The sequence below is a fragment of the Lemur catta genome, chromosome 9, assembly GCF_020740605.2.
Source record: "Lemur catta isolate mLemCat1 chromosome 9, mLemCat1.pri, whole genome shotgun sequence".
NCBI lineage: Eukaryota > Metazoa > Chordata > Mammalia > Primates > Lemuridae > Lemur > Lemur catta.
This window is the reverse complement of record NC_059136.1, coordinates 58662219-58683330: the sequence shown is the minus strand read 5'-3', so window position 1 is coordinate 58683330 and position 21112 is coordinate 58662219. Positions and strand designations below refer to the sequence as shown.

At 34.4% G+C, this 21112-nt stretch overlaps 1 protein-coding gene across 1 annotated transcript in view; it reads left to right on the top strand.

Moving 5' to 3' along the window:
• Positions 1 to 21112, top strand: part of VPS13B (vacuolar protein sorting 13 homolog B) — a 752846-nt gene that overhangs the window by 318684 nt on the left and 413050 nt on the right. The window lies entirely within an intron of this gene.

Sequence of the window (21112 nt, the reverse complement as noted above, 5' to 3'; positions counted from 1 at the left end):
TTCTCCAGAGGGAGGCACTAAGTCTTCTGTGCAAGACTGTAAGCAAACTATAAGGATGATACCTTTATCTTCTGGGGCTGTTTGCTACACAGATATTCTTGAAGACACGGTGGGGAACAAAGGCCATCACTGTCTCTACTTGAAGATAGGCAGAAACACAAGAGATCCATGGAAAATTGTCTCCCAATAGTATGTTTCTTCTTAAAGTGAATTCTTGAAAACCACATTATATCCCAATTTTCTTTCCTCCTCTTTCTCTCTCATTCTCAGTTGGATTATCTATGCAATATAAAGCATAACTATTCTTCTACTTTATAGAAGAATAGTTATTTCCTTTTTGTGTAATAAACTATAATTTGTCAATATATAATAAAAATTACTATTATTATATATATTTTAAGTGATGTTTTTCTCTTTAATTTTTATGGTGATAGCCACCTTTCTTCAGGGGATTTTATATTCTTAGATGTTCAGCATTATATTTCTTATAACTCAGATATGCCCAACCATATGGATAAAAATTTTATGTTTTCAGTAAGTCAAAACCACTTATTAAATGTCTGTTATAGGCAAGACTGTGTTCTAAGTGAAACTGAGGGCAGAAATATTAACAAGACATGATCCCTACCTTTAAGGAATTTAAATTATAATTGTATACACAAGGAGGGTTATTTATTTGTGGTTTAAGAGGAATAGTTAGTATTATTTTTTATCATTTACCAACAACAAAAATGGTAAATATTTGTAGAATTTTATGCATAAGTATTATTATTCCATGTTTGATTGCTTTTCCTAAAATATGACATTATATTTATTGTGTGGAATCATTAGACTGTCACCTGTCCATATCCACCAGCCTTTTCCTTTGAGATTTTATCAATTGACAAAAATACCTATGATTAGTTTTGTATCAAAGAAAGATTATCTATGATTTGTGTTGAGTTTTGATTATAAAATTAGATATTATTTCCTTTAGATACCACTTTAAGTTTTTTCAGACTTTAGGTCTCTTGAACTGGTAATATACATAAAGGTTTATAAATATCACCTCTTAATAAATAAATGTCCATTGGTAAAAATAAATTTACCTCGTATGCATATAATCCACATAATCTGACATCCTGCCTTATCATTTAGTCCTTTCTTGAAATCACATTTGATAATTGATTTAAAGTAATTGTTAAGGATGATTAATGATGATGGAAAATGCTTATAATGTAAATGAAAATATATGATATAGAGCTACAAAAATGTGATCATAAATTTTGAAATGCAACTGTATATGCATGGAAAAGTTTATATGTAAGTTTGTATATAAATCACATATCAATTATCTGAGAATTATTTTTATTATACTTTCCTATGTTTTTATAAGCAATTAATAGTAATGTTTAGTGAGGAAAATAAATAATAACAGCTGAAAACATGATTTCCCAGTGTTAGTCATTACTTTACAGAATGTGAAAAAATAAGCAAACAACAGTTATTTCAAATTATAAATATGAACTGCGGTTCTTTGCTTTAGAGTTGAGGATAATTTCCTTTTCTGTCTTTAGTGTTCCCCCATCTTTAGATCCCTCAGATATTCTGTAGGTATTCTCCTTACAGGTAGGGACATTGGTATTACACGAAATATAGATTCTTACTCAAGCTAAGATAAAAGTTAACAGCTATCCAACTATTGCCTGTGCTTTCTGTGTTTGGGGACCACAAGCATTTATAGAAGGTAAAAAGCCCTGGGTATAACATTTGCTTTTTATGAATTATATATCCTCCTCCTTGGGTACCCACTATTTTCACTTCTCTGGGAGGAACCTGGCAGTAGTACTCTCTCCTTTCTTGAGAATGCTCTGTACTAAACATTTTGTTTTTACTTAGAATTAAGTGTTAAAAGTTTGTTTTATTTTTAATTAAAATATACAGTCTTATTTTTAGATCAAAAACATGTTTTATGATTTCTTTGAATTTCTACCTGTATCTAAAGGTAGTTATTGTTTATTATTTATATTGCTTCATAAATTATAATGAGTTAAGGTAGTCATAGTTTTTTGCACATCTGCACACCTTTTCTTGGTTGTTGGGTTTTTCTTAAATCATCTTAACCATTTTAAGTGTATGATTCAGTAGCATTAAGTACACACATTTTTATATTTTAACTGCATCTTATAGTAGAGAAATATTAGTGTTAATTTTATGCCTGAATTCTTATTAAAATTATTATTTTTTTCATATTCTCAACTTATGGTCCAATGTTGATCTTCAGTTCATCCCTAACACATATAGTACTTTTGGCACATGAAGACCAAAGCCCACCCACTGTGTTTGATTTTGCTTATTAATTATTCAATAAAAAGCAGACCTTTTCCTCTTCCAATCTCCATTAACCAATGTTAAGTAGCTGGCTGCAGGGAGAACATGTGCTTGGTAGCTGGGAATGTGTTGACAGCAGAATAGTAGTATTTCAGTGATATAGTCATGTAGGGCACAACAAACCAGAATACATGCATGTTCCACATGAAGATAATCTGTTATCACAAAATTTCAGTAATCTTCTAGAGAACCTATATATCCTTTAAAACAAAGAAACCTCTAAAAAGCTATGACATGTGTTTACCCTGTGTTTTGAAATGTCATGAAGTTTAATTTGAAATTCTTGATGAAAATGTCTGTAAGGGAGATGAAAACTTTGTAAAGCAAGGTACTCCATACATGGTAACTCTTTAAAAAAATACAAACCATTTTTTCTTATATGTTTGTTTATTACTTCTCAAGTCAAGCAACATAAGTACAGAGTTAAAATAATGGAAGGCTTTTTAATTTAAGACTCTTTGACGACACATGATAGTGGTAGATTTTAGTAGATAATGCTATAAATTGAAAGTATGGAACTTTAGTTTCTGGCCATGATGGAGTAACAGGGTTTAAATTTATGTTCCTGCTGTAAATAGCTAACAAACTTCACAAAATGTATGGGGAAAATAATGCTAATTAAAAATAATAATACGAATAATACTAATACTAATAGACATTGGACAACAGGCAGTACAAGACTGTGATCCCTCATAGAAGGAAAACAAATGTGAGCCCTAGGATTTCCCTGGCTTTCTGGCTGAAGGCACATTTCAGAACACACAGCAGGGTGGGACTTCTCAAACTGAGCTCAGCAATCTTTCTGAATTGTGGAGACAGGGATTGAAGGTTAGGGAGGCAGAGATGACTAGAAATTATGGGATAAAGTTCCAGAGTGAGAAAGAGAAAGCCATGCAGAAAAAGAGCTCCAGAAAGCAGCAGCAGAATTCTCTTTGAATGTTTGCTGAATAGTAAGACATGCATACCTTGAATGAAACTCCACAAAGTTGGCCAAAGAATGACCTAGGAGCTGTGATTTCAATGATTCTCAGACTCACACAGGGCTGGAAGGCATTCAAGTTCCTACTGCCTATAGTATACAATTTTTATTGGTCTTTTGGGCCATTCAGTAGATTCCTCAGAAGGGCTATTTCTTAGTAGTGGGGCTAAATTATTAAACAAGCTTATTAAAAAGCCTCTGAAGGAAACAAAACAGCAAGTAACTGTTATTATAAAAAGGAATACAATAAGATCACTATCATAGCCCAACATTATTGAAAGGAATACAATACAGTATAATCCAGACATGTAACAACTTGAAGATAACAGTGTTAAGCATTCAATCAAAGACCTAGTAGAGATGCAAAGAAGCAGGAAACTATGACCAGGAGAAAAACTAGTTGATACAAATAGACTGAGAAATGACACAGATGATAGAATTATCAGGTATTTTAAATACCTGTATGTTAAAACAGGTATTATAACTATGTTCAAGTATTTACAGAAAGTTCAACACATTGAAGAGAGAAATGGGAAATATAAAAAGAACCAAATGCAACTCTAGAGGTGAAAAATACAATATCTGGAATAAAAATTCAGTGGAATTAGCAATTGCAGATTAGAAATTGCAGAAGAAGAGATTAATGAACTTGACATAGTGATTAAAAACTTGTCAAAGTTGTGTACAAAGAGAATAAAGGAAATATGTATAGAGCCTTAGGGAACTGTGGAATGATAATTATAGTAGTGAGTGTAGCCCTTCCTGCAAGTTCATGTTGACCAGATACTTGAAGCAGGTAAGGAAATGAGACTTGTGGATATCTACGTATAAATGATTTGGAATTGTATACATATATATAGGAATATATATTTATATAGCTATGTATATATTCCCCCCACTCTGTCTCGCTATATATATATATAAAAAAGTAAATTATATAATGTAACCCCTCACTTTATAATTATGGAGATTGAGTCATAAAGAGGTCAAGCAACTTATCCAAAGTTAAAAGATATTTAATGAGAATTTTTTTAATGAAAGTACCAGAGCATGGTAGTCATTCTATCATTATTAGTTTCCTTCTTTCTTTCCTTAATATCATAGCCAATCCTGAAAATCAGGTCTCTGCAAATTTAGTCATCTACTGTTTCACCTTTGATACCTAATATATAACCAGCCAACTTCATGGTGCCTTTTTTTTTTTTTTTTGGCCAAGGAATTATTCTAAATTTGCAGCCAAGTCCCATTGCACTAAGACAGTGAAGAATTTTGTGTCAGAGTTACCAAATAGATACTACCGGAAAACACTTAATTTCTGTGATGAGAGCATGGGTGGCTCCATCTGCCTTTAATTGGGTATCACCTCACTGATCCACAGTTGAGTTCTTGGATGAAACTCAAAAGTGAAACACTGCTATTATATTTTTTTCTTCCTTGATATATCTTTAAATACATTCCAGAGTTGTTGATCCTTCTATTAATATGAAAAATGTATGATGCTTCAGATGTTTCAAATTTTTATCAGGCATGTGGAAAATCTATCTCTTATGCCTAGTTCTTCAAATAGAATTAGATATGAAAAATCCTGAAATCTTAAAAAGTACTTTGTTTATATTACAAACGGTAAATGGTTTCAGAGCCTTTTCCTTTTCTTTCTTTTTTTTTCAAGAATCTTTCTTTGGAGAATGAACTTTGATTATTGGGTAGAATATTTCTAGTTACATCTTTTTCTGACCTCATTTCAACATATAGTATTTTAAATCTAAGCAAGAGTTTAAATAATATAGCTATATTATTTAGGATTGAGTTAAGTTTGGCTGATAATAGCAGAAAACCCCAAATAACAGGGGTTTAAACAAGATTGAATTTTGTTTGTCTCTCATTTGAAACCTTAAGTAGGAACCCTAAAGCTGAACAGGTAGTTTCTTATTCCAGTAGGGGTGGCCTCCATTACCCGGTTTGCCTCATGGTTCAAGATAGCTGCTTCAACAGTTAATCAAGTTTGCATGTCCGTGAGGAGAATTTAATAAAGGGAGAGAGAAGGGCATTCCCTCTCTCTTTAAAAACCACCTAGAAGTTACATATCACACTTTTATTTATATATTCTTGGCCAGAAGCTCATGATTAGATCTAGCTGCATAAGTGGTCTCAGGAATATATTCCGTACTCTTTAAGGCTATGTGCCTGGCTAAAACTTTTGTGTTCTGATTGAGAAAGAAAGGGAGAGTGGATATTAGAAGTCATTTCACAGTGACTTATAGTGAATGTCACAAGCTGAATTTCGGAAGAAAATTTAAAAATATAAATATTTTCCTTTTAGTGGGGATATCAGAAGACAAAGCTGGTAAAAAAAAAAAACTGTTTGTAGTATGGCTTAGATATTTCATGATAAAAGATACAGGTTTGGGAGTCACCAACATATGGATCATAGTGGAAGCCACAGAGTGAATGAAATCTCTCAAACTATGTATACAGCAGGAAGAGCAGAGAGCCTAAAACGAAATGTAAATGAACCCTTTCATTAGAGAGTAACAGGAAGGAGCCAGTTTAGAAGCATCATTATGAGAAGTAGGCAACAGAGCAATGTGTATATGTATGACACAATTGTAAAGAGTTTCAGGGAGAGGATGGATATGCATGGTGGCCCTCTGAAGATTCTCTGAAAAATAAACTCACAAAAGACATATTAATTGAAGAAAAGGCATACAAATTTAGTTAATGTGTAAACATGGGAGCCTTCAGAATGAAGACCCAGCTAACCATGGACAGCCATGTAGAAAAATGATTGGACAAAAAGAATTTTATCTAATGCTATTAGACTGGGGAAACCCAGCAAGGCCTGTCTGTCTCTAGATTCTTATTGGCCTCTCTGAGCATGCATTCCTTTCTTCTGTGTATGGGGCAGGATCCTCTCTGAAATGGGAGTCTTATGACCTATAGTCAAACAAAGTAGATTAGATAATTTCTGTATGGCCAGTTTTCACGCAGAAAGACAGAGGAAAATTAGAGTAATGTTTTTAGGCTTCATGGTTGGCTTTGGGGAAAAGGAGTTCTGGTTTCTATGACCTGCCTTGTGGAAGAGGGATTCTAGTTTCAATGGCTAGCCTTGGGGGAGAATTGGACTGAGAGACAGGAGGGCAGGAAAAGGTCAGGGAAAAACTTTTGCTTCTGAGGCTTTCATTTGGGGGCATTGTTTTCTGAGCCCCAACAGCATGATCTGCTGTGGAGTCATCAAGAACAAGGAGACTGAAAAACTGGCTGTTGAGTATGTTTTAGATCAATTGGTCAGAAGATACTTGTCTGTTAGGGAATGAATAAGAACTGAGGAAGTAGGGACAGCCTATGTATACCACTCTTCCAAGAGATTTGACTATGCAGACACTTGGGCGTGTCTATATCTATAGAGAAGTAAAGAGGAGAGCAGGGAAAATTGGAGCTACAAAGACTAGGAATAATTTATACGGTGAGATTCTAGGTAAGCAGGATATAAAATCTACGCACAGATGTAAGGCTTGTCAGGAAAATCACCTCTTCCTTTAAGACGGGGATAAGAAGATAAAAATATGTACCATTACAGATGAATTTAGTTATTTTTCTCCACAGACAAGTATTTATGCAGAATAAGTATTGTTTTTCTTACACTGTGTTAGAAAATTTAAGAGATCAGGAAATTTTCAAGGCAAGACCCATATTTTTCACGTACAGGAAATGTATTCCTTCTACGAAAACAAAACATGACATTACACTTTCTTTTTTTTTTTTTATCAGTTTAATATATTATTCCAGTTTTGAAATTCCTTTAAATTAAAAAAAATTATTTTAGCCATAGGCAGTGTATCTTATAGGATGGTTTTAAGTAGGGAGATTTTCAATTTTGCTAGTAACAGTGGCTCCTGAAGGCACTGATAAATTTTGAATTTCTAATTTGTAAGAACTGTGGATTATAAGCAAAATGGGTCACACCAATATAGTTATTCATCTAAAAATGATCAAGCCATCCTTAAGTTGATTAAGCTTGAATGTCAAGCAGATATGTTCCTAATTATAGTGTGGAATTAGTATTAATATGGAAGAAATACATTTTTTGTGGGTTTATGTATATTAGAGGTTGTTTGCTTTAATCATTCAGTTTAGCTTAAAATTCCATTCCTTTGTGATTAATTAGATATTTAATTTCCTTGGAAAATATTGAAGCATGAAGGTAGACACTAATGTACAATATGCAATTGATTTTATTCTGTCGGGATAAAATGTGGTTTAAAAAATATTTTGCCCTTTTAGAACAGAAAAAGGTTGAAAATAAAATGAAGTATATCTAATGAAGTACATCTAAAATAAAATAACTTGAAAATGTCATTCAGAAAACCATCAGAGAACTTAATGAAAATACAGATTTTCTATGTTATTTTTTCCCTTTTGTACATTGTAAGAAAAGTTATTTTTATTTCTAAACAAAAATTCATGGGGAAAAGTGTTTGCAGTCTGCAGAGCTTAAAATGGTAGTTAAAATTCAAATTATAAGTTGCTTCTGCACTGTGCTGGGTAATGAGGATACTTTGTAATTAGACTATATTTCTAAGATTAGTTTCCTAAAGGAATTCAGCAGATACTGATGATCATTTGATGTGTCAGCCATAGTGTAGATGGTTGTAGCCGTAGACTGAGTTCCTTAGCTTTTTGATTTTGTTTTTTATGTTTCATGTTTGTGAGGGTGATAGCTATCACCTTCACCAGTATGAAGCATCCCTTGGTCATTTGATAATAATCTTTTATAGCCATGTATCAGTTGCACTGCTTACTTGGCATTTACCACATACCTGAATTTCCTGCATTACCAGTGTTTATATGAGAACTCCTGAAGTAAATCGTCAGCTCATAGAGATTTAATACAGTTTTTAGTGTGTCTTTAAGTGTATCCTACAGATTATCTTATAGTTTTGTTAATTCCAAGAATGTGTTCAGTTTTTTAAGCAATGTATGTTTATTAGTTTTTATTTTAAAATGTATTATACTTTGCTTAGCATGCAAATAATGCCCTATCTTCTTGAAACTTTTATTCTCAAGAGTTAGACTAGTAACTAATTTTAAAAAACTCTTGTTCCTTACTTCTTTGGCTCACTTTTTATTTCTCTGGGACTGTAAAGCAGAAGATTTATTTGCGTATGGTTTCTTTTAATGTGTTCAAGTTTTTCTTCTCATTTCTACTTTGAACGTAGAAAATAGACTCCATTAAATTTTGTCAGAGGGAAAGCTTTAGAAGGTAAATTATTTTAATGTTGAGAAATTACTTCTACATCCTGTTGGAGTTCTTTTACTTTAATTACTGTCGGCACTATCTCATTCCTCCCCACTTTAAGCATTCTGGCCCAAGCCTGGATCAAAACAAAACCAAAAAGAAGGAAGAAAACCAACAGCCCTTCCCCAACCCCAGAATACTGTTTCTTGGTTTCCCTCAGCACAGCTGAGGCAGGCTCACATTTTGGTAAAAGCATTAATAAACACTGAGAAGGAATAAATTAAAACAAATACAGGGAACACAAACTATTTTAAAATAGTTAAGTTTTAGAAAAGTAGTCTTGAAATATTATTCTTAGTTTATTCCTATAATTTTTTTGAGCAAGTATCCATAGCATTTTTGAGTTACGCATTAAATATATGCATCACTGTGTTCTATAATAAAGTATGCAAGATAATTATAATTTTATGAACATTTAAATCTAATTCTAATAAAATTTTAATAATAATAATAATATATCAGTAAGGGTAATATTGCATTTTTAAATATTGTTTAATACTTTATTATAATAACTTAAAGGTTTAGTTTTTAATTCAGCTTATTCCAGTAGTTAGAATATGGCTGACATAATTGAAAAGCCACCTCACTGAGATACATAATATCCAAGAAGGAAAAAGAACATCATTGACTGCACTCAGGATAATTATTTTTCAATCCCATCCATTTTGCAAAGATTTGCTGACATCAGACTAGTAAGTTTTCATCTTCTTTATATAAATAAGATAATTATATCAATTTAATGAGAAGCTGTTGCCTTTTCCTTTTAAATAAATTAGTTTTCTCTTTAATCCATATGTTTCAGTGTCTTTTACGGGAATCTTTTAAAAGAGTGTATCCAAATTGTGAGGATTAATTTAGTTAAAAATAGATAATAAAATTCATAAACCTGCCTAACTGTCCATATATAAATTTTAATATGCCACAATTAACTGAAACAAAGGAAGGATTGAAGGGCCCCTGCCAATCCTTATTGTTCAGTGTCCACTCTTCTTCAGCATACTTAACATAGTGTTACTGGTTGCCTTCTGACATGGGGAAGGGCCCAAATGACAGTCTACTTTATTAAGTATTAATAAACTGTCTTTCTCATTTCTAGATAAAAGTAAATATGAATAGGTATTCTCAGTTTTTTTCCAACACTTCCATGAGTAGTCTTATAGTTTTGTTTGCTGCATTTTTGAAGAACACTGATGTATTGTACTGTTACTATGTGGAAATTTAACATTACCTAGAGAAAGCCTCTCATATAAGTCCCAGATACAAAGATCCTGTGAAGCAGTCTCATTGTGCACTGGTTATCAACTTGTCTGCTGAAACAGAACACATTCATATGCAATAAGTTACATGGAGGAGATTAGACTTATTATTGTATGTAGAGATAGGCATAAAGGACAACAGAAGCCTAGGATTTAATGTAAGCTGGTTCCCCCAGGCTCAGGAAAACTTCTCAGGACAAATGGTATCTCTTGTGCACATGTCCCATTTGCACTGCACCTGAAGGACCCTGGAAAGCATCTCTCCCTTGGTTTTTTATCTGCGGGCAATGTGACTTACTGGCTTTAAAGCATTCGAGTGTCCTGTTTCTCGGGGGCACTGGAACAGAGCCCAAGCTCTTCTGGTCAGTCCTTTCCTATCTCAGGATGTTGCATTCTCAGCATATTGTACAGTTATCCTTGACATCTGTAAGTGCAAAAGGGAACTGAGTCAGTCCAAGGACACCTGGAGAACTGTCCTTTAGGTTCCAAGGAGCCAGTTAAATTAAGAAAGATATTGGTTGAGGTAGTAAAGGAAATCTTCTGGTGTGGATATCAGAGGAGTGAAAAAATCAATAGTCTCCAAATTTGCAGGCTCAGGCAGAGAATCAGTGAGATAATGACCAGTGAATATGGTAATGGAAAGACTGAGAACCAGATGAGCTAGAAAGGCAATGAAGTTGAATAGTTCTTGAGGAAGTAAGCCTGAGGTGGGGAAATAATCTCTGTGATATGCTTAAAGCATTTTGGAGTCTATGTAGGCTGGGTAATGATGTTGCTAAAGGCAGGGCATATGCGTCTTCTAACAGATTGCCTGGTTTTCCCCCTAATTGATAGGTGATTCCTTTACTAGAGTATAAACATTTCTAAGTTAAAAAGGACTCTCTGGTTGCAAGATGCAGAAACTATATTCAAAGGATTTCAAGTAAAAAATAAAATGGGGAGGAGGATATATATTTATTGATTCCCATAACGAAAATGGTAAGAAAGGCAAAGACAGATCTTTTTCCTGGAACGACTTAGAAGCAGAGACTCTATACTATCAGGCCTCTGTCTTTTCATATTGGCTTAACTTTCTCTTCCTGAATGTAAGTTTCCTGATATAGCATTTTATGTGGCTGTGGTACCTCTGAACTCACATACTTAATTCTCTGTGATCAGAGAGAAACAGATCTTGTCCAGTGTCTACTGAAAACATACCTGAAAAGGATTTTCCTTGACTATCTTGAATCCTGTGCTCACATTTTGGACAGGCACTATGGCCAGGGAGGTTAGATACTATGATTGGTGCTGAGTCAGCTCAGCTTGGATCTTGTATTCACCCCTGTGTTCAGAGGCATGAGATATAATACCAGGAAATGTAGGAATAGCAGAAACATGGCTCAGGAGAGTAATTTCTGAGAGACAGATTTTCCAGTTTGTGTTTACTAATTTTTCATTTTACTATTAGTCACACAGGTTTAAAATATAAACTGTTGATTTTATAACACTTGAACTTAATCACATTCACACATTTCTGTTTTGATCGGAAAAAGGTAAATGGATGCTGAAGGCATTACACATATGAACTAGGGGGCAGGGGAAAAAGGTTGTGGAAGAGAAAGACATGAGATACATCAGACAGATTGTAGACTTTACAAAGGTTTTGGCGGGGGGGTTACTGTTTGTATTTTTAAGCTAGGGTTTATTTAGGGGAAGGGAATTAGGATGTGTTTTTGTTGTATACAGTTTTGAACAATACAGTTCTGCTTTGCACAATTAATTTTTCAACTTTGTTTCATTGTAAATATTTTTCCAAGAGACCCATTAAATTAATCATAACATGATTTGTACTATAATGTCACTTAATTTTAAAGTTCTTTGAGAATACATTGTGATGTTAATAAGTACAAGTTTTCCAAATATAGAGATCTTTGGAAATAAGCGTAAGTTATTCTAGTTTTTATACAAACTGGCAAGAATTCAGCAAAAATTCAACCAAATTGTTTTTTATGCAGTCTTTTCACCCCCTTTTAGCAGTCAGAACAAGATTATAGTTTCCAGATGAAATTCTGAATGTCACATAGTGATGACATATATTTTCCTGGTTGGCTCAGCATGAGATGCAATTTTGCATGCCATGTCACGCTGACTTGCAGAATCCAAAAGCCATTATTTCCCAAAGGGTTTTCAAGAGTGATAGTATCGAATGTAGTCTGTATTTTGATGAAAAGTCTCAGGCATTATTGCAGTTCTATGGCAAGTTGCTTAAAGCTTTAAATATTATCTAACCTTTAGAAATTTAAAAAATAGTATTGCTATGAAAAGGTCACTTTCTCTTCAAGTCATTTAAATTTATATGCCAAATAAAGTTGCCAAAAATAATAATCAAGGTAAAATATAGATCAAGAATTAGGAAGGTATGGTCGATAAACCAGTAAACTAGGGACCAAAACACCAAGGTTTTGATCCTGCCCTCAACCAATGTCAAGCTAACATCACATAGCCTTATTTTCTTCATTTATAAAATGATAATAAGTGTATGCAACAATTCCTCACAATGTTGTTCTAAAACTCAAATAAAGTAAGATATGTGAAAGTTCTTTAAAGTAATAAAACAAGACTCAAAAGGTAAAGATCACATTTTTGATGCTTGAATTTTAAAAGGAAAACTGTAGACTTCAAGCATAGTGAAATGTATTTTGTCTAGTAGTCCCTTACCTTATGGTGTAGTTTTATTCTTTCTTTTCTCCTTTGGGGCTTAATCCTCTGTAAGATCCCCTTAAACATAGTACATCAATTCATGTCTACATAATAAAATTTATTTCACAGTGACAATCTGCCTTCTCCTTGATATTTATCTAACTGATCTGCTTTTTTATATCAGTCTTATTTTTCTTTTTCTCTTTTTTAAAGGTGAAAAGGTGTATCCAATTGCCTGTTCATCTCTGCTTAGGTATCTTACAGAGTGCTCAAGACTAACATGTCTTGTTTGATTTGCCTTCCTCAATCTTTACAACTATGTACCTCTCTCCCCACCTCCATTCACCATGTTGCTCAAGGCTGAACCTAGGATTGATCCTTAATGTCTCCCTTTTCTCTCCCTTCTACCTCCAAGTTATGTCTTGAATCTGTTTGTTTGTATGCTGCAACCCTAGTCAGAGCCACATCAATTCTTGTATAGACTAATGCAAGGGTACTCTCACTAGTCTTACTGGTGTCATTCCATATTATCTTATGTTCTGATCTCAGTTACCCTAATGCATTGTCCGTGTGGTAGCAAAAGCCTTAAAAATCTAAAGTGGATCATGTCATTCCCTGTAAAACATGTTAGTTGCTTCTCATTCCACTTAAGATAAAACCCAGACTCCTTACCATGGCCTACAAAGTTTGATCTGATCTAACCTCTATTGGGTCCTTCCATCCATCTTTCATCATTTTTCTCCTACTGATCCTCTTTCATTTCCTCATACACTTCATGATTTTTCTTGCCCTAGAATCTTTTGCATGTGCTATTTTTCCTGTTTCCATTGCTTTTCTCATACCTATGTATTTTTCATGCCCCAGGTCTTAGTTTAAATGTTATCCTTTCAGTAAAGAAATCTTCCCTATTCAGTCTTTCTAAAATAGGTCTGTGCTACTGTCCTAGGATTCCTTACCTTAGCACCTCTTTTCTGTCCTCATAGTACTTACCATGTTTCTCCCCCCCAACCTTCTCTAGAATATATGTCAAGGATTGTATCTGACATGTTCACTTTTTTATTCCCAGAATCTAACAACCATTTCTAGCATTGAGCAAACATGGAGTAAATAGTTGTGGCATGAAGGAATAAAACCCTTTTCTCACTTGTTATTTATATTTAGGATAAATGCATATTTCTTAATCTTTTTCACTCCTTGTCCTTTAATTGATTTAAATTGATATCCTAGAACTTTTCATATCTGTTCCCAGATTTCTCACAAATATTTATCAAGTATTCAGAAGGAGTTAGCAGCTTGTAGTACAATTTCAATTGGTATACATAATTGTTCAGAGTATTCCCACTACATCAGAAATTTAGTTGTGTTTTAAAATGTTGAATTATGATAAGAGTAGTCCTAAGTACAACCGAGGATATTGGAGTAAAATTTTATTTCTAGCCTTGAAACCAGTAAATATAATCTTGAATTGCTGCATTGTTCTTAACTCTGTGCTAAGTGCTTTGGGAAATTACAAGGCATGTATGACATGACTTCTGTTCTGATGAACTTTAGGTTCTAACTGGAGAAAGAAAAGTAATGGGCAGTGTAGTAGACTTTATAGAAATGAAGAAAATTTAGAGAAAGGAATCATCACTGTAGACTTTAGGAATTAGAGAAGTTTTCATTGAGGGGATACAGCTAGAGGTAGGTCTTCAGTAGAGTAGTACAAAATGAAGTTAAACAGTTTCAGAGAGGCAAGACCAGCTTATACAGAGCTATGAAAGCCAGATAGAGAACTTTGGCTGAGATACTTTCATTTGTAAATAGTATTATACTGTTGAGACTAGTCTGTAGGGTGAAACTGAAAGAGAAAGACCCTTTACAGAACAGTGGGTAAATATACTTTGTAGTGATGAAGATTTTCAATAGATGGTAGCCAAAGAAATGAAGAAGAAAATACAGATTTAGGTTATTTTTAAAGCAAAAAATCAACTTTTTTTTTTCTTATCTTTTTCAAGAAGTATATATAAATTTATATGTCTTTCCAGAAATCATCAAATCATTTTTAGGATCATAGATGAGTTATAGCTTCTTTTCCAAAGATATACACGTGTGGTTTAGAACAGAGTGAGAGTTCATCATAAGACAATGCATTTACAATTATTGTTCTTTCTATATTATGATAAAATTTTCTCTATTTACCCATCTGTCTCTCTTTTTACAATGTAAGGTTCTCAAAGGTGTTATTCTAGCCTTGTATACCTCTTTGTTTCTTCAGGACTTAGCACAAGTAGGCACTCAGCAATGCTTACCAAATTGAACTAAGCAACTTTTCCATAGCTCAAAAGTCTTGGAAGAGGCTAACATTTTCCTTTATCTCATTTTCAAATGTTTTCCAAGCCACATCAGCAGAATGGAAGAATACTAATATAATAAGATTCACAAGTAGGCATCTGTTTGCCTTTATTCCGGCTGTGCTGAAATTTCTAAAATGCTTCTGAGATCTCCTAAGGATGTTAGGAAATGGAGGATTGAGAGAAAGGTGGTGGGGGTGTGGTTCTCTTCTACTGTATTCTTCAACCCTGTATTCTTGTCAGTATGCTTGCCTTCAAGGACTTGTAAGGAGGACTACATGGCTGGAGGAGAGAGAGCACTGGGAAGAGGGATGGAAGGGGAAGTAAGAAAGACAGCAAGGAAGACAGGTCTTGTAGGGACTTATAAACCAGTGTAAGGACTTTGACTAATAAAAGTGAGCAAGATGGGATGTCATTGAGGGGTTTTAAGTAAAGGAGTGATGTGACCTTTTCTGGCTATTTTACCACTATCACTCTGGGTGCTGTGTTCAAAATAGGCTGTAGGATAGAAAGTATAGAAGCAGGTAGTCTAGTTGCATGTGGCCGTTGGCATAGTGTATATCTGTAATCATGGTTACTTGGACCAGGGTTGTATTACCAGAGAATGCAAGGTCAAATTCAGGATATATTCTGAGATAGAGTTAATAAGATTATGGTAATTGTTAGGATATGTGGTGTGAGAGAGAGGAGTTAGGTGTTTTTTGTTTGTTTGTTTGTTTGTTTGTTTTTTTCCTGAGCAACTAAAAAGGTAGATTTGCTATTTACTGAGACTTGAAGGACTATATAAGATGAAGAATATAGGTCAGAGGGAGATGCAAGAGTTTTGCTTTGGCTATTAAATTTGAAATTCCTGTTAAATATCCAAGTGAAGATGTGAGTCAGAAGCTAGATAAATAGTCTGAAGCGTAGAGGAGAGATCCAGACTGTTCCCTGGGAATAGAATCCTTGCAGAGGATACTTAAAGCTATGACACTGAGTGAGATCATCTAAGAAGAGAGTGTCTGTATAGAAGAGAAATGGCTCAAAGACTGAACCCTTGGACATTTCAACGTTTACAGGTCTGGAAAATGAAGAACTAGCAAGAAAACTGAGGAGTTACCAGTGACGGTGAAGGGAAACATAGAGACAGTGGTATTTAGAAAAAAGTTTTTTAAAAAAAGTGTTTTAAGAAGGTAGAAGTGATCAACTGTTTCAGTTCGTCTTATAGGTCCTATTAGTCAGTGTTGTCCAATGGCTCTAAAAAACTGCCACAAAAATTTCATCGACTTAACTCAGTAGATAGAATCCATTTCTTGCTCAAGGAAGGTCTGTTGCTGGGTTCAGAGTTCAGTAGCTCTCCTCCAAGCAGTGAACCAGGCACCTTCCATTTAGCCACTCTGCTGATCCTTAGGGCCTTGGATTCAGAAAAGAGTTTGAGGAAGATATAGGAGGTTTTGCTGGTGATGTATCATGAGAGCTGAAGGGCAGAATGCAAGAGATTCTAGTGTTGTGGAGGGAGAGATGGGGTCAGATGGGGTTGTACAGATCTGTTTGGTGATGAGAATTTGGGTAATAGAGGTTAGTCTTAGAATTTTGGGCTGCTTCTGGTGGCTGATGTAGATGAAAGATAAAGGGCATGATGGAATTAACCTTGGGGTTTATAAGGCAGAATTAGGTGGCAAGGCTATGAATATTGGGGGCTAGAGGGATATGTTCTTTCTGGGATCACTCAAGTTGTATAGGATTATTACCGTTTTTGTACCATATCTATATGTATTAGGCATAATTCTAAGGCCATGAGGTATGCAAAATGTAACATTTTCTGTTGTAGAGTTCCAGAATTTATCTTTGATCCTCAGTTTTACTCAGTTAAAGAAGTAAAGTAATACAGCATCAACGCAGTGTCTAGAGTTATGTCTAATTTTCAAGGGCATAATAATGAGAAAAGAATTTGACTTTCATCTGGGTTCGGTGGCATCATCCCTTCTTTCAGGCAAAGTGAAATGCTAGAGGTATCTTTAGAAGTGGGAGCCTCAGTTAATGAATCTCACTTTCTCTCTTAGTATTTGAAACAAGTTTGAAGAAGTGAAAGATAAATGATACCATCAATAAATACTTACAATTGTATACTTAGTGGATACTTAAAATGATTGCAATTATATATGTCAAATCATGAAACAAATGAATGAACTTTTTAGGCCTGGAGTTTTTCTTTGAGCTTCCACAAAGTAATCAAGGATCAGAACTTAACTTTTCCTGTTTTCCACTTAAAGGAGAATTAAGTGCAGATCAGATAAACGTATTTCATGAATTTATTTAAGTTAACATCCAGATTATGAACTGAGGTCATAATAGATTGAACTTAAAACTCCTGTATCAGCAATCAAATAAAATGAGAAGAGTTTGGAGTATTATCAAAACAACTCATAATTCAGCTCTGTGTTTTCACTCTCTCCCTCTTCCAATTATATATCCTTTGTATTAATATAAGAATTTTCACTTAAAATTCAAATTTTATTACACTGGCTTGCTTAAAATTTTTCACTGTCTCTTAGTACCTTCAGGATAAACTTTATGTTTCTTACTGAAAGGGTAGAAATTTACTAGGTGCTCATGGCACAGGTGAGAAAGAATTCTCAGAAAAAGTCCAGGATGGAAAGAAGTAGAAACTTTATTTATTTTCTCAAGAAAGAGAGAGATGGAGAGAGAGAGAGAGAGAGAGAGAGAGAGAGAGAGAAGAAGGGAAGTGGCCAAGACACACAGAGATAGCGAAAAAGCCAGGCAGTTGAGGAAAAGTGGCTGGTGTTTTAATGGGTAAAGATGGCTTTTCTTTTCCCTCTGCTTTAGCAGACTGATAATAGAAGCAGTGGCGAAGTCTTTTTAGGTGTTTTTTATTTTTCTTTTCTCTGTGAGGGTGGGTTATCTGAGTCTTAAATCTGGTGCTGGCAAGAACTGAAGTGGGGAGCTTGCAGCCCTACTGTCTGCTTAGGGCTCTTCAAGGATGAGAAAACTGTCTTAGAGATAACGAGTTAGACCACAGGTGTTTTAACTAAACAAAGCATAGTTGTCTTATGAGTTTATTTCCCTTACTTTCTCTTAGATTATTGGTAAGGCCACCTTTCCCTTACCGTGGTATTTAAGGGTCCTTTACAACTAGGCTTTATCTTACCTTTCTAGCCCTACCTCTAGTATACAAGTTGTATTTTCCGTGCAGTATACTTCACTCACATCTTGTGCATCTGTGTCTTTATTCATGTTCTCTCTGTCTGCAGTTCCTTCTTTCTCTAAGAATTCCTTTCAGTCCAACTCCATGTCACCTCCTTGTGAAGACTTTCCTGCCAATGCTTGAATTAGTCTTTCTGTGTTCCCAGAATATTTTATAATACAACATTTATCATAATGTATGATAATCATAGTATTTAATTATGTTTATATCTTCCCTTTATGTTGTAAGCACCTAGAGAGCAGGGGTTATGTCATATTTTTTAGCCCTTACTGCAGTGCCCTGGGGTGTAGTAAATGGACTCTGAATAACGTTTTTGAGTTTATGATGAACAAGATCCATTGCCACCTACCTTTCCCTCCCTTTTTTTTCTTTTTTCTCCTTTCTCTTTCTAAAAAAATAGATGTGAACATTCACATTCTAGTAGCAATCTGATTAACCACAGTTTTCTCATTTATATTTTTATAATCCTATAGTTAGATTATCTTTAGCTTCTCTCCGAACCCTTATATATAACTATAAAGACCAAAGTTAAGGTAAAGACTTAATTGCAGGAAGGGAAAGAGTATGAAGGGTGCTTATGAAAGGTGAACATCAAATATTGACACCAGTTTCTTAGTTCTACATAAAAATCAGCTGCATTGTGTTATAGTCACACTTACAATAATTTGGTCTTTTTAATGAACCTTAGATCTGAGTGTAAAATATTAGAAAATAATGCCAGCTTGTTGTAGCTGTAAGCAAAAAGACTGCCTCTTTCAAGCTAAGAATTCTTACTCCTTCTCCAAGATCACGTGATACTATCTGGGAGTGTTTTAGCTCATTTACTACCCATGCTGTTATTTCTGGTGGTGGCAGTTTTGGTTGTGGTGTACACACACTATAAAAGTTATTAAAGTTTAAAATTTTTGTTGTTTGTCTGGTTTGATTTGTTTTGGAAGTGAGGCCAAGATGAAAGAATTTTAATGGTCTCAGTGGATCTATATATAACTTGAAGGTTAGATTCTAAAGACATTCATATCTTTGCTTTATTATTTATAACAAGATGGTGTTAATGTTCACTGGCACATGCGCTGTCTTTCACTTTCATTCTCTTCTTCCTTCTTTCCTCCCTTTTCTTCCCCTCCCCTTTTTAAATGTCTCCTTTTTTTTCCTTGAGAAACATCATAATCCCTATGCTGCCACATGGTTTTCCAATGAGATTTAGGCAGCTTTTATTATTTATCTCTTGAAAATTATGGAAGAGAAAACTGAAACCTAAATAATTGAGGTGATTTTATTTTATTTTTAAATTTTTTGTAGAGACAGGATCTTGCTCTGTCACCCTGTCTGGAGTGCAGTGGAATGATCGTAGCTCACTGCAGCCTCGAATTCCTGGACTCAAGCAATCCTCCTGTCTAAGTCTCCCAAGTAGCTGGGACTATAGGCATGCCATGCCACGCCTGGCTAATATTGTTATTTTTTGTAGAGGCGGAGTCTCCCTGTGTTGCCAGGTGGGTCTCTAACTCCTGGCCTCAAGGGATCCTCCCTTCTCTGCCTCCCAAATTGCTGGGATTGTAGGCATGAGCCATTGTGCCTGGCCCAGTTGAAGTGATTTTGAGATCACACATTTTGAAGTGGTAGAATAAAATTAATGGGAACTAGATTTTCTGATTCCCCCGAGTCCATGCTTTGAGGAAACGAAAATATATTTATCCCACCGGTGTCTGAAATTCTACTACTAAGGAGTTTTTGGATCTTTTGTTTTTATTTTGAATCTAAAACCTTCTACATGTATATATAAGCTCTGTGAGGACAGGGACTATGTCTGTTTTACTCACCACAGAATTCCCAGTTCTTATCCTAAACACTAAAAAGTAATAGGTGCTCCATAAATAGTTTTTGAAAGTTTTTTTTGCATGTTGAAACTATGTGATATTTTAATTTTTTCTCTCTTCTTTTTTCTTTCTTCCTTCCTTATTTTTTTAGTTAGCTACATTTTCTGATTTTTCTCCTATTAGCATATATTACTTCTCTAATAAAAGTATTTCAAAAAAATAGGCCATATAGCAAGAGACACCTTGAAAAATATGAATAATTAATGCTTTATCCTGCTTTTTCATGATATTTCTTGGATAAGATAATGAAATGCGATACTGCACATTACTCTTGTGTCAAGATCTGGTTTCTCTTCTGAGGGATTTATCCTTCTTCCTTCAAAGTCTTGCCCAGAAATCTAGAAAGTGTACCCTTCTTGATAGCCTAGTGTTCACCACTCAGTCTTGAGCCTTATAATGAAATAGCTCCACTGCCCTGCTTTCAGGTGCTACTGAAGCATTTCTCTCTTTCTCGATGGATGGCCTTGCAACTTTTCCCTTTTTATCTCTTAGAGAGCCTTGATTTCCTATGAGTTCTTTTCGGTAGTCATCTTCTCTATTTTCTTGTGACTCTTTAAAGTATGCTACCTCTCCAGGATGACCTACGATCTCAGTTTGCAAGATTTATTTTTTAGAGATTTTATATTTTTATCTTTTGAGTTTCCTTTTATAGTAGCTAATTGAACTGTGGTTAAGGCAGTTTCCCCCGGCATAATATTGTCTTAGTTATGAATACATGGCTGAACAGCTTGATTTCCCATGAACATAAAGGAGAAACAAAAGTTGACAAACTTTTCTTCTTGATGATGATTTGAAATTTCAAATGAAATGAAATCATAAATCGTAACTAGGTAACTTACACGATGGTACGTTATTTTGACAAAAATGTCAAATATTATGCTATTAGGAAAAGATTTCAAGAAGGTATACATCTGAAGTTTTGTCTTTAAAAAGATTATCAATTGATTTATTAACCAATCTTTACTGAGCAAGGCATTATACTAACTGCTACCTGATATAAATAGATAAAGGAAACATGGATTGTCCTTTCAGTGAATGAATACTACATGAATACTATCCTAAATGAAGTCCATAAACATAAATTGATGGTTAGAAGTTTTATGTTTAAATGAAAAATTGC